This window comes from Pseudochaenichthys georgianus, chromosome 23, assembly GCF_902827115.2.
Source record: "Pseudochaenichthys georgianus chromosome 23, fPseGeo1.2, whole genome shotgun sequence".
NCBI lineage: Eukaryota > Metazoa > Chordata > Actinopteri > Perciformes > Channichthyidae > Pseudochaenichthys > Pseudochaenichthys georgianus.
In genome coordinates, this window is record NC_047525.1 from 15982890 (window position 1) to 15997954 (window position 15065).

Here is a 15065-nt window from a genome sequence, read left to right on the forward strand (position 1 = left end):
GCTATGGTCACAGGTGGACACTGGCTCAGGTGTAATGTGATGACCCTGATGGCTCTTGTTGATAGCTCTCTAGTCAGAAAGTCCATGCAAAGCTATGAATAAATGATGCATCTGGGACCAAAAATAGGAGATAGAGATGGGGAATGCAAAGAAAATAAATGGAGGTGTAGAGGAGAGGAGCAGGCGGGGTGAAATTACATTAAAGCGGGAGAAAAACATTCAGAAAAAGAGAAGGAAAGAAAGCAAGACCTTTGCCAACAACTACAGATGAAGTGAGATCCTGAGAAAACGGACTTTTATCAAATGCCGGGCCAGTAAATGGGGACGTGATGAGCTCTGCTGCCACAAAATACATTATTTACAACCAAAGCTTTGCCAAAGTGGACACAGGAAAAGTATTTGATTTCAAGCCATCAAATGAAAGCTGCTATAGGCATGTACGTACGGTACAAATACACCATCTTATCGGTATAGACAATCCGCTATAAAGAAGATGTTAAGTGATTTCTGGTTACAAATATTTGAAAACGAGTGTACGATGATATTTCAATGTAAATGAAATGGCATCGATTACTGTACACTTTAATGAAATAAAAAGACTTGTAAAAAAATTAATAAAAAATAAATATTTGAAAATATGCCAACTCTGCAGTTTAATCTCATTTGTAATCGTAGCATCAGGCAGATGTTTTTCTGAAAAAGCTCAAAACATTCGCTGTGGCTCGCCAACTAAACAGTAGACACGTATAGACTAAAGTCCAGCAGGTAAAGAGCTTTGGTTATGATAAGGTATTTATGTCAAATATAACCTGATACTGGTATTCCTATCATTTTGCAGACCACACTTACAGTTTAATCAAAGAGTGAGTACCAGTATTTACTATAAAGCCTGCATTAACAAAGCATAATGTATAATGTCCTTAATATGCTACATGCGGCATTTTGGACATCAATTAATCATAACCACATTACTTCTGAAACATACTATACAGTTGCAAGAAAAAGTATGTGAACCCTTTGGAATTACCTGGACGTCTGCATAAGTTGGTCGGAGGAAGCCACTGCTGTCCACGTTTGAAGTTTTCAAAAGAGCACCTGGATGTTCCACAGCACTACTGGCAAAATATTCTGTGAACAGATGAAACCAAAGTTGAGTTGTTTGGAAGGAACACACAACGCTATGTGTGGAGAAAAAAAGGCACAGCACACCAACATCGAAACCTCGTCCCAACTGTGAAGTATGGTGGAGGGAGCATCATGGTTTGGGGCTGCTTTGCTGCCTCGGGGCCTGGACAGATTGCCATCATCGACGGGAAAATGAATTCTCAAGTTTATCAAGACATTTTGCTGGAGAACTTAAGGCCACCTGTCCTCCAATTGAAGCTCAACAGAAGATGGGTGATGCAGGACAACGACCCAAAGCACAGAATGGCTTCAACAGAAGAACATACGCCTTCTGGAGTGGCCCAGTCAGAGTCCTGACCTCAACCCAATTGAGATGCTGTGGCATGACCTCAAGAGAGCGATTCACACCAGACATCCCAAGAATATTGCTGAACTGAAACAGTTTTGTAAAGAGGAATGGTCCAAAATCCCTCCTGACCGTTGTGCAGGTCTGATATGCAACTATAGGAAACGTTTGGTTGAGGTTATTGCTGCCCAAGGAGGGTCAACCAGTTATTAAATCCAAGGGTTCACTTTTTCCACCCTGCACTGTGAATGTTTACATGGTGTGTTCAATAAAAACATGAAAACATATAATTGTTTGTGTGGTTTTAGCTTAAGCAGACTGTGTTTGTCTATTGTTGTGACTTGGATCAAGATCAGAACACATTTTATGACCAATTTATGCAGAAATCCAGGTAGTTCCAAAGGGTTCACAACTGCATGTATAACTATGGTTACTGAGCACACTATCAGCCTCTGCTCCCACTTTGTGTTGGATCATAAGTCTGCTGTTCTTTATGGAGCTGAAAGACTGGAAGTGAAAGAGTGAGTGACAGATGTCTGTTCACACTGTACTGGTAGGACTGTGTGGTCAATGTGTACACATTGAGATTATGAGGATTAAAGAAGCAGACATACGGTTGAGACGGGTTTCTGTGTTTCTATCAAAAGATCTGCAAGATAACATTATGTGATGACAAAGTGGAAGATGTTGAGACACAAAACTAACAGTGCATCAGAGGACCCTAACCCTAAAGTACGCATTTTGAAGCACTATGAAATATTTGGCCACTTGGTGTCAGTTAAATAAGCAAACACATTGACACGTTAAAGTTTTAAAGATGAATTAACCCATTTTAAATGTTATTGGTTCAAATTAAGATGAAAACCCTATGCGCACCCTATGTGTTTCCAACTCCTATATTTTATTATACGATATACTTTATTGTCCCCGTAAGGAAATTTGTTCGGGACTCCGTCCTGCAGTTCCGCATACATGTACATATACAAACATAGTGGATGCATATCACATGGCTAAATCTCACAACCTTGTTTGTCTGTGTTGACACACATCAGTATATTTTACTATATTTAAATGTAAATTACATTTTAAAGGGTAGATTTTAATTTTAAAAAATTGTTTTAGTGCAGCAGCTCATAAATAATGTGTGATGACATCAAAAATAAATCATACGTGTTTTCACTTTTTAACATAGAATAAAGCTCGATGTACTGAGTATTAAACACACACTCACACATTGTAGCTCTGACACTATCAACCTAATCCCTAATGCCACATCTTAGAGCGTGTGTGTGTGTGTGTGTGTGTGCGCGTGTGTGTGTGTGTGTGTGTGTGTGTGTGTGTGTGTGTGTGTGTGTGTGTGTGTGTGTGTGTGTGTGTGTGTGTGTGTGTGTGTGTGTGTGTGTGTGTGTGTGTGTGTGTGTGTGTACAGCAGTATACATCCAATTAGCAGTGCTAAGTGCAGGTCACTCAGGGCAGAGGGGCTTTGTTTGGTGGCAGTGTTTATTCCCTGACACTTTCAATGTATTTCTCGTAAGGACTTCAGCATTTAGAAATACAACCTACTTCATTTCAGTTACTTCGCTCATTTCAATTCGACAGAGCTGGAGATTTGAGAATGTGCTATATCAAGTCTGTGCGGCCCTAAACTTTAATTTTATTTATGAATATTGGACTCATATTATTTGACTCCATGTCCATTCAATGTGCTGATAGAGAATAGTCTGCTGACAAGTTTGCATATGAATTAACGGGGAATTGTCACATTGTTGTGTCCCCGATAATCATCTCCTGACAGCTTTTAGTGTTGAGAATATTGATCTGTGTATTTCATGTTTCTTACGAGATGTTTTTTACAGCGATTAGTGTCGGTAAAAAGACATTGAACATCTACAGTTACAGTGAAATCATCAGTCAGCTGATCCTGGGCAGATGTTTCCCAGTGAAACCCATCTTCAATTAGCCTTAGTCCTTTCATCATGTGTGTTATCTCTAGCTCTCAAAGTAAAGTACAAACAAGGTTACAAACTTCGCTTTTAAGGTTCTCACTGATGAAGCATTTTGATTGGATTTATCTTCCTCATTCTTTACTGAACGAAATACATTTGCTAAAGTGTTTTTTGCAAGTACCATTGGAGTGTTTGTGTGTTCTGTTGTGACAAGAAAAGAGGCAAGGGGTCAAACATGAAGGCGGAGGAGGAATAATCCCCAAGAGAAACATATAAGAATGTGTTTATTTGTAACGAAGCCATTTCCCCCACAGTAGCTGGTTGTGTATTGCACTGAGGCAAGTGTGAAAGATAAGAGAACCTGAAGTTATTCATCTCGGCTATCAGAGATGAGGAGAGGAGTGCAAGATGGTGAAGAAAACACTGACAGAAGTGACGAATAGAAAATATAACACGTGCAGATTGTTAAAACAATGATGGTCTTGTAAAGCTGTCGTCTGGGGATCTAAGAGTAGGTCGGAGCTTCAGGTGACTCCCTGCAGCTTCGGGGGGGGGGGGGGCAGATTGGAAATAAGTAGCCCACCAAACAAACATGCAGTGAGACTTGAGAGGCTGGGAGACTCTGGGACCCCTGGAGCTCGTCTGATCTTATAATTGATTGATGCTGCGGGACTTGGCTGCAGTGAGAGTCATGTCGTGGCAATTTCTTATGTTACCTTATATGGTCAAACCAAATGCTTCTAAAAGCATTGTCTAACAGTATACTTTTCTTTATGTGCTGTTTTCTCTGCATACTCTAATGAGGGTTATTATTCTCAAGCGCTTCAAAGCCACAGAGCTGATTTGGCAGACTATATGTTGAAACTACTCCTCTTCACACTAAGTTTGAACTTCCAGCTGATAACCGTTATACTTTCTGTCGCTCAAGGACACAGGTGTCTAATAGCGATATGAGACATCCGTGTGAAAGCAGATTTCTGAGGCGTTCCGCCGCTACACAAAACTCTGTCTGCCCGCCCTATGTTGTATATAAGCTTTGCTATTCTGTGACTTTTGCGCACACTCCTGCAGACTATCCTGTACTCTGTGAGACCTGTGCCTTCGAAGCTTCAAATAACCAACAAGACAACGCTGCTTGCTTTCACCAGTTTATTATTGATTACTCTCATTGAACATCTTTACAGTATTGACGAGTTTAAAATATCCACCACAGACTTTGGTGTCAGAAGTGGGATATTTTAAATACTGTAAAGATGTACAATGAGAGTAATCAATAATAAACTGGTGAAAGTGGTGTTAGACACTGCTTTTAGAAGCATTTGGTTTTACCATATAAGGTAACATAAGAAATTGCCACTACAGTCACTTACAAACAGTGATTAGTCAGTCAATGAGAGGGCATTCATATTGAAACTTCCACAGTGCCTATTGAACATGCTGACACTAAGGTGGGAAGATCAACATCACACAACTTAACAAAAAAACAAATTGATATTGATAATTCATATCTGATGAAAGCTTGCTGAAGGTTAAAGCAGGCTGACTCATATCGATTGTGTGTGTGTGTGTGTGTGTGTGTGTGTGTGTGTGTGTGTGTGTGTGTGTGTGTGTGTATATAATGAGTAACCCTAACCCATAGACTTTGATAGAAACAACAACCGTTATTAACCAAGTGAAATAAAAGTCTTTCGACAGAGATAGATGGAAAGATAGATGGATGGATATAAAACATTTTTAAACATAAAGCAAGGATGAAACTGAGATATTAAAAACCAGAAGCAGAAAAAAACACGAGTTTTACTACAGCCTAAATAAATCATTTCAGCCCAGACAGTCAATATCTGGTTTGGATTTTGGATGTTAAAAGCAGCTGTAATGTGGAGAGTGTGAGCACCAACATGTGGTTATCAGGTGCTACTACAACTTCAACTGCACCTCGTCACACACACACACACACACACACACACACACACACACACACACACACACACACACACACACACACACACACACACACACACACACACACACACACACACACACACACACACACACACACACACACACACACACACACACACACACACACACACACACACACACACACACACATATGTAATCTCGATTTGTGCTATGAAGCCACAATACTTCATGTTATATTCTTGTGGATCTAAGAGGGTTGACACTCCAGCAAGACTTTTAGTTTAGATCAGTTGTTGTTTTGAATAACAAACAAATACAAAATATACAGTAAATAGGTAGACAAAACAACAGTATGAAGCAAACACATATACACAAAGCTCTCAAAAATCGAATTTGAGGTAAACTATCAGGACTATATCTCCTTCTAGTTCTTATCAATACTTTAAAAGTTACAGCTTTAGTATTGTGATTATTCCCATGTGCATCCTTTACTTTGGATATTTGGGATAAACCAGGCAGATTAAAATAGCTGGAGCTCATGGAAAGGATTCAGCACCACAGCAGAGCGGACAGCTCCACCTCAGGAAGCTCGCCTGGAGATACAAATTTACAGTTTATTCTATACATGCTCATTCATGTGTTGTTCTGATTGGTGCATATTGTACAACAATAGAACCAATGTTTTTATGTGATATTTGGAGACTTTTGGAGACTGTCAATATTTTTGTGTTAGTATGCCAAATGTCAGTGTGTAATTGTAATCACCTGCTCCAAAGAACAGGGGGCAGTATTTCACCTCTGGCTCTATACTATCTATATTAATATGCTGCCTTTGTTTATGTTAGTTTTAGTAGTTTGCCATATGTACTGCATTTGAATAATGTCTTCATATTGTGTGTTGTAAAATAGCTATCTATCTCTCTCCTAGTGATGATGTATCTGGTCTGAGAATGCTACAGTGACTCTCCTATCAACACACTCCTATCGCCTCCAGAGGAGAAAGAGGTATTATAGGGCGGGCTGGGGCTAGTCGGGTAGCATGCAACACATTGCAATTTAAAGCCTTAGAGAAGTATTAAAAATCCCCAAAGACGGAAGTTAGGTCCCCACAATTTAGCGAGCAGCCATATGGCCTCACAATGTCATGTAAACCAGTCCACACACACACACACACACACACACACACACACACACACACACACACACACACACACACACACACACACACACACACACACACACACACACACACACACACACACACACACACACACACACACACACACACACACACACACACACACACACACACACAAACTGTATGATACGTTTAAAATTAGTTCTGATACAAGCATGCAGATTAAAGTGCTTAACACAACCAATAAATACAATGTTGCAAGACCCTTACATTACAAAAGTTACATGACATGGTCAAATGTAAAAAAAAAAGGTAAACATGTGTATGGGATAAAGTTACAAAAATAATTGTTAAAGACTAAAAGAGGTTTAGTGAGCATTAGCTAAAAGTGATTGAGTTATATAAGTTCAAAGGTCCAATAAAGAGGACACACACACCCACTAACACACACACACTAAGTTATATCCAGTTAAATGTGCTAACATTATTTGTGTGTGTTTCTCCCTTAAAGGGGACCTATCATGCAAAATGCACTTTTGTACGTCTTTTATACATGAATATGTGTCCCCGGTGTGTCAGGGAACTCGTCAAGTGTCAGAAAACACAACCCTCTCTCTTTTCCTCCGTACCCAAATCTCTACAAACGGGGCTGCAACGGAGCTGATTATTATTTGAATTTTTCTGATGTCAGAAAAGGGGTGCTCCGCCTATATGGGCAACTCTCCACCTATCAGGGGAATGAGAGACCGCTCGAAAGCACTGGAGACCCTGTAGTACATATGCCAGGCCTGTAAGTGGCGCTGTAGTCTACCACAAAAGCAGCGAAGAAGACTTCTCAGAATCATCCCTTGCAGGGCTGGAAAAGAGCAAATGAGGCATGGCTAAAATGCATGATCTGTTTGGTATTTAAAAAAAAAAAAAAATCACAGACATGTTTTATATATGTTAAGATCTGTCTGTGTTGGTGTTTTGTCTTGTCTAGATCTGTCTGTGGTTTTCTGTCTGCGTTGTGTTTTGTCTTGTTTAGATCTGTCTGTGGTTCCCTGTCGTTAGTTTCCCTGGTGTGTCCGATTACCCGATTGTGTTCACCTGTGGCCTCTGTGTTTTCTCCTCCCTCCTCACCTGTGTCTTGTTTGTGTGATTAGTCTTGTGTGTATTTAAGTTCTGGTTTTTCTGTCTGTCTTTGTCGGTTCATCTTGTGTCATGACCTGGGTCACCGGTGAGTGTGCTGTCGCTCCAAGTTCTATTCGTTATCCTTGAAATAAAGGTATAATCAGTTTAATCTGCATTTGGGTCCTGCTTCCTTCGCTCTACCGTAACAGAACGAACCGACCAAGAAAGGACCCAGCGGATTCAGCTTTTTTGATGCTACAGGCGGCTGCTAAGAGAAGGAGGCGCAAAGCCAAGCTAGCAGCCATGCCTCCATGCTCCAGTACCGGCCCACGCAGCTTTGCGTCCATACTGCATTACCTGGCTTACACAGCCAGGGTCCAGGCTTCCGCTCCGGACCCAGCAGCCATGGTTCCGTGCTCCAGTACCATCCCACATAGCCATGGTACCGTGCTCCAGTACCACCCCACACAGCCATGTATCCGTGTTCCAGTTCCTTGCCCAGCAGCCATGTTTCCGGCTCCAGAACCGGACCTTACAGCCATGTTTCCGGCTCCAGAACCGGACCTTACAGCCATGTTTCCGGCTCCAGAACCGGACCTTACAGCCATGATTCTGGCTTCAGTTCCGGCTCCCGCAGCCATGGTTCCAGACCCAGCTCTGGCCCCAGCTGCCACAGTCCCATCTCAAGTCCCCTCTCCAGTTCCCTCTCAAGTCCCCTCTCGAGTCTCCTCTCAAGTCACCCTTCGAGTCCCCTCTCGAGTCCCCTCTCGAGTTCCCTCTCCAGTTCCCTCCTCTAGTCCCTCCTCTAGTCCCCTCTCTAGTTCCCCTCTCGAGTTCCCTTCTCTATTCCCTCCTATAGTCTCTCCTCTAGTCCCCTCTGGAGTTCCCTCTCCAGTCCCCTCTCGAGTTCCCTCCTCTAGTCCCTCCTCTAGTCCCTCCTCTAGTCCCCTCTCTAGTTCCCCTCTCAAGTCCCCTCTCGAGTTCCCTTCTCTAGTTCCTCCTCTAGTCCCTCCTCTCTCCTCTAGTCCCCTCTGGAGTCCCCTCTCCAGTCCCCTCTGGAGTTCCCTCCTTTAGTCCCTCCTCTAGTCCTTCCTTTAGTCCCTCCTCTAGTCCCTCCTCGAGTCCCCTCTCTAGTTCCCCTCTCGAGTTCCCTTCTCTAGTCCCTCCTCTCTCCTCTAGTCCCCTCTGGAGTCCCTTCTCTAGTTCCCCTCTCGAGTCTCCTCTCGAGTCCCTTCTCGAGTCACGTCTCAAGTCCCTACCCAATGTCCTGGTCCGTTGGAGGTTCCGCTGGGGGTCCTGCCAACTCCATGTCCTGTCCCGTTGGAGGCCCTGTCGACTACTCCTCTGCCGGGGGTCCTACCAATCGTATGTCTGTCCCGTTGGAGGTCCCGCCGTCTACTCTCCTGCCGGGGGTCCTGCCAGCTCCTTGTCCTGTCCCGTTGGAGGTCCCGCCGTCTACTCTCCTGCCGGGGGTCCTGCCAGCTCCTTGTCCTGTCTCGTTGGAGGCCCCGCCGACTACTCTCCTGCCGGGGGTCCTGCCAACCCTTTGTCCTGTCTCGTTGGAGGTCCCGCTGTCTACTCTCCTGCCGGGGGTCCTGCCAATCCTATGTCCTGTGCCGTTGGAGGCCCCGCCGACTACTCTCCTGCCGGGGGTCCTGCCAACCCTATGTCCTGTCCCGTTGGAGGTCCCGCCGACTGCTCTCCTGCCAGGGTTCCTGCCAATCCCGTGTCCTGGTCCTCTTCCGTGGGGGATCCTGCTGAGGCCTGTCCCACCAGCTCCGACACCGGGTCCTGCCCGGCCTCCGGCGCTGTTCCGTCAGCGTCTTCCTGCCCGGCCTCCGGAGCTGGCTGGTCTTCGCCCTCGAGCCCGGCCCTCTGAGGGCCGGGCTCGAGGGTGAAGACTGCGGCTCTCAGAGGGCAGTCTTCACCCTCGATCCCGGCCCCCTGAGAGCCACGGCCTTCACCTTCGAGCCCGCCCCCCTGACTTTCCCTGCCGCGGTCCTCGCCCTCGAGCCCGCCCCCCTGAGAGCCGCGGTCTTCGCCCTCGAGCCCTGCCCCCTGAGTGCCGGGGTCCTCGCCCTCGGGCCCAGCCCCCTGACCGCCCGAGACCCCTCCCGGTCCTCCGCTGTGCCTCTGGGCTGTCAGCCCAAGCCCGTCCTCCAGACCCCCTCCACCTGTTAAGATCTGTCTGTGTTGGTGTTTTGTCTTGTCTAGATCTGTCTGTGGTTTTCTGTCTGCGTTGTGTTTTGTCTTGTTTAGATCTGTCTGTGGTTCCCTGTCGTTAGTTTCCCTGGTGTGTCTGATTACCCAATTGTGTTCACCAGTGGCCCCTGTGTTTTCTCCTCCCTCCTCACCTGTGTCTTGTTTGTGTGATTAGTCTTGTGTGTATTTAAGTTCTGGTTTTTCTGTCCGTCTTTGTCGGTTCGTCTTGTGTCATGACCTGGGTCACCGGTGTTCTGTCTGTCCAAGTTCTATTCGTTATCCTTGAAATAAAGGTATAATCAGTTTAATCTGCATTTGGGTCCTGCTTCCTTCGCTCTACCGTAACAATATAGGTATGGCCCTACAATATATGTTTCAAATATAGCATGATAGGTCCACTTTAAGTTGTCATGATAATTGTAATAAGTCTCTTATTTTGACACATTACAGTGGATTTAGTGGTGAATCCCTGATAATGTCCCTGTTTCTTTCACGAGGCAGCAAAGGTGTTTGTTGTTTGTTGGCGGGAAGTTAACAATGAATCGTCATTACACAATGGAGGCAAAGCTTTTGGTGAGTTTAAATGTTGCACACAGCATTTTGTCATGTGACACCTAGTGCATGGTTTTGATAATGTAGCACATCATGCTCAATGTGTTTTGTAACCTATTCCTCTAAAGCAGTGTTTCTCAAACTTTTTCATACCAAGGACCACTTAACCAATAAAAAAACACTCGCGGACCACCTAACTCCACTAATATCCAAAACACATCGTTTTTTACAAATCGCCTGAAAATGGTACAAACAAGTGGCCACATGTGTGATGAAGGTGTTTATCTGGGCTATATCATGCAATCGAAAGTGAAACTTTAGCTCGCTCCATTGCGGAGATATTCCCGCGAGAGTGCGGAAAACTTAAATGTATTTATTTATTTCAAATGTGAAATTGTACCAATATACTCACGGACCACTAGGGGGCGCTCACGGACCACCAGTGGTCCGCGGACCACACTTTGAGAAGCACTGCTCTAAAGGTATAGACCAAGCGGCAAACTGTGGGGTAGAGCCGGGAAGCCAATACGGAAGTGTCACACACTGCAGTTCATATATTGGTCGATAGGCGATGGCTGCAGAAAGGAGAAATTTCCATAGACCCCAATGTTAAAATGCCCAACTTTACAGCAGAAAAAAACATGTTTCTACCCCTGGCTCCATACATTTTTATTATCGATATAGTTAGATGAGTGAGTGAATTGTTTTCTAACGCGACCCGTTTATTTATATTAGGTCTTAAAGTGTGTGCATAAATTAGGGCGTGGTCACATTGAGTGACGGCTCTGTCAAGTGCCTGCCGCTGTTAGCTTCTTGTCTCTCTGCTAGCTGCTCCGTGAAGCTAGCTACAGGGACTCTGCCTGCTCAGCTCATCCAGGAAACACAACTTGTAGCCGGCCGTGGTTGTTTGTTCTTCATGCTTATATATCGGACTATTGTGACTCGCTCTGCGGTTAAAACAGACGGTGCATGAATGCGGTAAGTGAAATTCGAGTGCTTTATTTATGTGTTAATAATTTTAATCAGCTACGTAATGAATGGTAAGGCTTGGGTTAGCATGTAAGCTAGTGGTAGCTACATCGGTGCTAACGATTGTAATCGTAGCCTCCAAGTTAAAATCATAGACTGTATATATAGCCTAAAGGTTAAAACGAAATAGACAAGTGTTAAGTGGGATAATACTGTTGAACAAACGGCTTCTGTTTGAGGTTGATAAAATAAGTTTACATCCTTGTAACTTAGAGATATTTTATTATGTAGGTAGAACTGTATGCATCTAAGGTTAATTTAAATTGGCTATGCTCAAGTATGTAGACAAGCTAATGTCGAAGTAGTTATGTGAAATCAACCTCACAATAAGATGTGTGTATATTACAATTATTAATGTCATATTTCAAGATGATTACTTAGATATTACAATATGGTTGGTTGAGCTGGAGTTCATTATTGAGCTTACAAGTTAACGTCACAGTCATCTGAAGAACGAACCCAAACCTTGTTGTTTTTATTAATTGCATTACCAAATGGGTATCAAATAAACAGTAAGCATTGGTAACACAACTTCCAAAGTTACAGTAAAATAAAAAGGACCCTGACTCGGACAATACACAATCCAACAGAAGAGAATCAGTTATATTGTTTGTACACATGGTACTTTACATATATATATATCTGTTTGTTTAAGGTGTCCAGGTGATGCAGACAGGCTGGACCAGAGAGTGAGAGACAGAACTGGACTCCTCACAGCAGTGAACTTCAGCACAGGTACAAATACTCTTTTTTCATACTGTACAAAGAATCAAGAAAGATATTGGTTTAAATGAATGAAGTATTGACTTGAATACATTGATATACATTCCATTAAACAATACTAAATACTAGATCAGCTACACATCAGTTAAGTTGAGGGTTTTTTCCATGCAAAAAGTTACATTTAGATATTTAGCAATATGACTTTGTCAGCTTTCTAATTTAATGTATTGAAGGCAAAGATATTTAACACATAGTGAGAACTGCTACTATTTATCTCTCAATATTGTCTGTAAAAAATGTGGTAAAAGTTATTCTTTCAGTGAGACAACAGAGCAAGCTTCTACAGTTGCACTACGTTTTGATAACAGTTAAATATTATTTTGATAATAACATATATTTCAATGTTGATGAACTTCATACTGTTCATTCATAATCTGATTGTCTTTGTAGCTCATTGTTGAAATAAAAAAAAACCATTACAATTACAAAATAATTATATCTACAGCCCCTAAACACACAAACACACCGCTTTCATAAATAACACACTTGTTCTGCAATAATATGTTTTCTGTTTCCTGTCATTTTTGTTAGGAAAGGACATGCCTGAAAGACACGACATGTTCTCCTTCTCTGAGGGTCAAGAAGAACATCCAAGAGGAACATTAAAAGCTGATGTTATGAGATTTTAAGACCAGTACAGGACATTCACTAAGAAACTACTTTTATTGTAAAAACAGTCAGCTGATCGAATGCAGCTATTTCCACATCTACACTCCATCAGCTGATTATTTCTATTTGCCTCACTTTATGAGCTTCACAACATGTACCTTGTTTTGCAACGTCACAAATAAATGGGGCCAATCTTCAGTCAGATGTGAATGTGTAATCTAACATTTTCAGTAAGAATAATGGACAAAGGAGTGCAAATACAATTTATTGAAATGTGAACCAAAAGTTAATCAAATGTTTTAAATAAAAAGCACATATGGACAGAAGGTGTAAACCTATTAAATGTATAAGTAAACACATTTAGTCAAATAAAGTGACAGACTAGGCCTGTGCAGTTGGTATCCGCTGTGCCCAGCATGGGCTCCTTCATCAGCCCTGGTCCTCCTCTGTTGCGGCTTTCACACCAGCGCTTTTCAGTTTCTAGCTCCGAGCGGGAGCTTTTCTGGTTCAGCTCCGGTTTCCCTTTTCAGCTCCCACTCTGTGCACACCACCCACTGGCGCCCCAGAGCTGCCCTTGCTGCGTCATGACGTCACCGTTTACATCGCTGATTTGCCCCCCACCGGCAGCCATTACGGCAGCTCACAACAACAACAACGTCGGGTCGATGATCGTGTTGCTTTTAATCACACGAAGCCAGAATAAATTGAATAACGACTTCTCCAACCTTATACTTTTCTCCAGAGTGCCGTGGTTCATTGTTTATTAATGTGTTTCTGCAGCATTTACCGACCGCTGCAGTGCTGCTCTTCCACAGGAGTTTATTCTCCCGTTAGCTCACACTGCAGCGGCCGCTCTAAAGTATTCACTGTCCGACTCACACAAGCAGCTGATGCATATCCCCAGTTCCCTTAGCCTAAGTGAATGTGTGTCAGTCTGAATTGACACTGTTTGGTATCACAACGCTGTTATGAAAGTTTCTCTGGTATAAAACGGGTGATGTTAGCATAGCAACCGAAGCTAAACTGACTACTTGCATCCGATAGCTGCAATAATACAAAACAACACGTCTGCCCCTCTCCACAATGATCGATAACAGCGAACGGATGGTCAAAGTAAGGCACAAATAAACAGAATCACACGAAGCCTGGTTAGTGTTGCCTGACTTTATAAAGTGTGTTTATAAGCACTACTGCTTGTAGGCAGGCATAACAGTCGACCCATGGGAGGTGGGTTTAGTTTCCTGCACGCCTCGACGTAAGAGAGACGTAAGCGACGTCGCCTCTTAGCTCCAAAGCTCTTGCCTCTGGACCGACAATTTTTTGGAGCTGGAAATGAAGCGGATTCCAGAGCTAAGAGCCGGCGCAGCTCCGGTGTGAACTGGAAAACCCGGCGCTTTTCAGGCTCTAGCTCCGAGCCGGAGCTGAAAAGGCGCTGGTGTGAAAGGGGCAACTGAGGAAAGACCCTCAGTCCTCTCCACGCCAACAGACTGGACGTCCATCACACGGAGGTTTCTCCCTGAAGTCTCTGCTGCTCTCTGGGCACCATGCTGTCTCAATCCGTCCACACTGAATATGAGAGGGGGAAAATGAAAATAATAAATGCTTTTGACAATAAGAAACATAAAGTTGACTGTTGAGTTGCTCAGTTTTTTTAGATTGTCAATACTATTACTGTATAACTAATATCTCAGGTTAAGAGGCACATTCAAATAAAGATTGGTCTTTAAATACATGTTGTCTTTTTAATTGTTTGTCTAAAGTCAAGGATCTAGAACTGGTACTTAGTTTGAATAATACAGTCTGGTTATTATGCTGTTTGGAGGAGGCCTCACAGGTAAGAGCACTATCTAGCTGTACACATGTACCTTAGCTTGACTTAAATGTATTAAACGTATAGTTAAGTGATATCAAAATATAAATAACTAATGTCATGCAAACATATTAATATTTGCTTGATTCCAGTGTTGAATTTAGCACAATTGCATATAAACGTTAAGGGGTTTTATGATTTGGAAGTATTATGCTAAAAACTCAATAACTTAGATTATTATTTATAGTTTTGCTGAATAGTTTCATGTCCGCTTACCTTAGAAACGTAAAATGCGACGGCAGCGTGCAGATGGGGAGCATGTTAGCTTAGCTTGGTAGCTTCAGCTAGCTCTGGAACTTCCAGCTCGGTGGCAGCAGGTCCCGCCTCGGCTCCGCCTATTTGCCCTTATTTGGAGAAGGCGGGAGTTGAACTCTGACGTCACCGTTGAGCCGTTAGTGGCCGACTCCGCCTACTAAGGGCTTCACGGCA

General features: G+C 43.2%; 1 protein-coding gene across 6 annotated transcripts in view; it reads right to left on the bottom strand.

The window, feature by feature from the left end:
* Positions 1 to 15065, bottom strand: part of LOC117468409 (uncharacterized) — a 49070-nt gene that overhangs the window by 30605 nt on the left and 3400 nt on the right. For 5 of the 6 annotated variants that reach the window (XM_071201772.1, XM_071201769.1, XM_071201767.1 and 2 more), the window contains exon 2: positions 1028 to 1128. The exons of the other annotated variant lie outside the window; for it this stretch is intronic. The gene's annotated coding sequence lies outside the window, so the exon portion shown is untranslated. The remainder of the gene's footprint in view (positions 1 to 1027; positions 1129 to 15065) is intronic. 6 annotated transcript variants of the gene reach the window in all.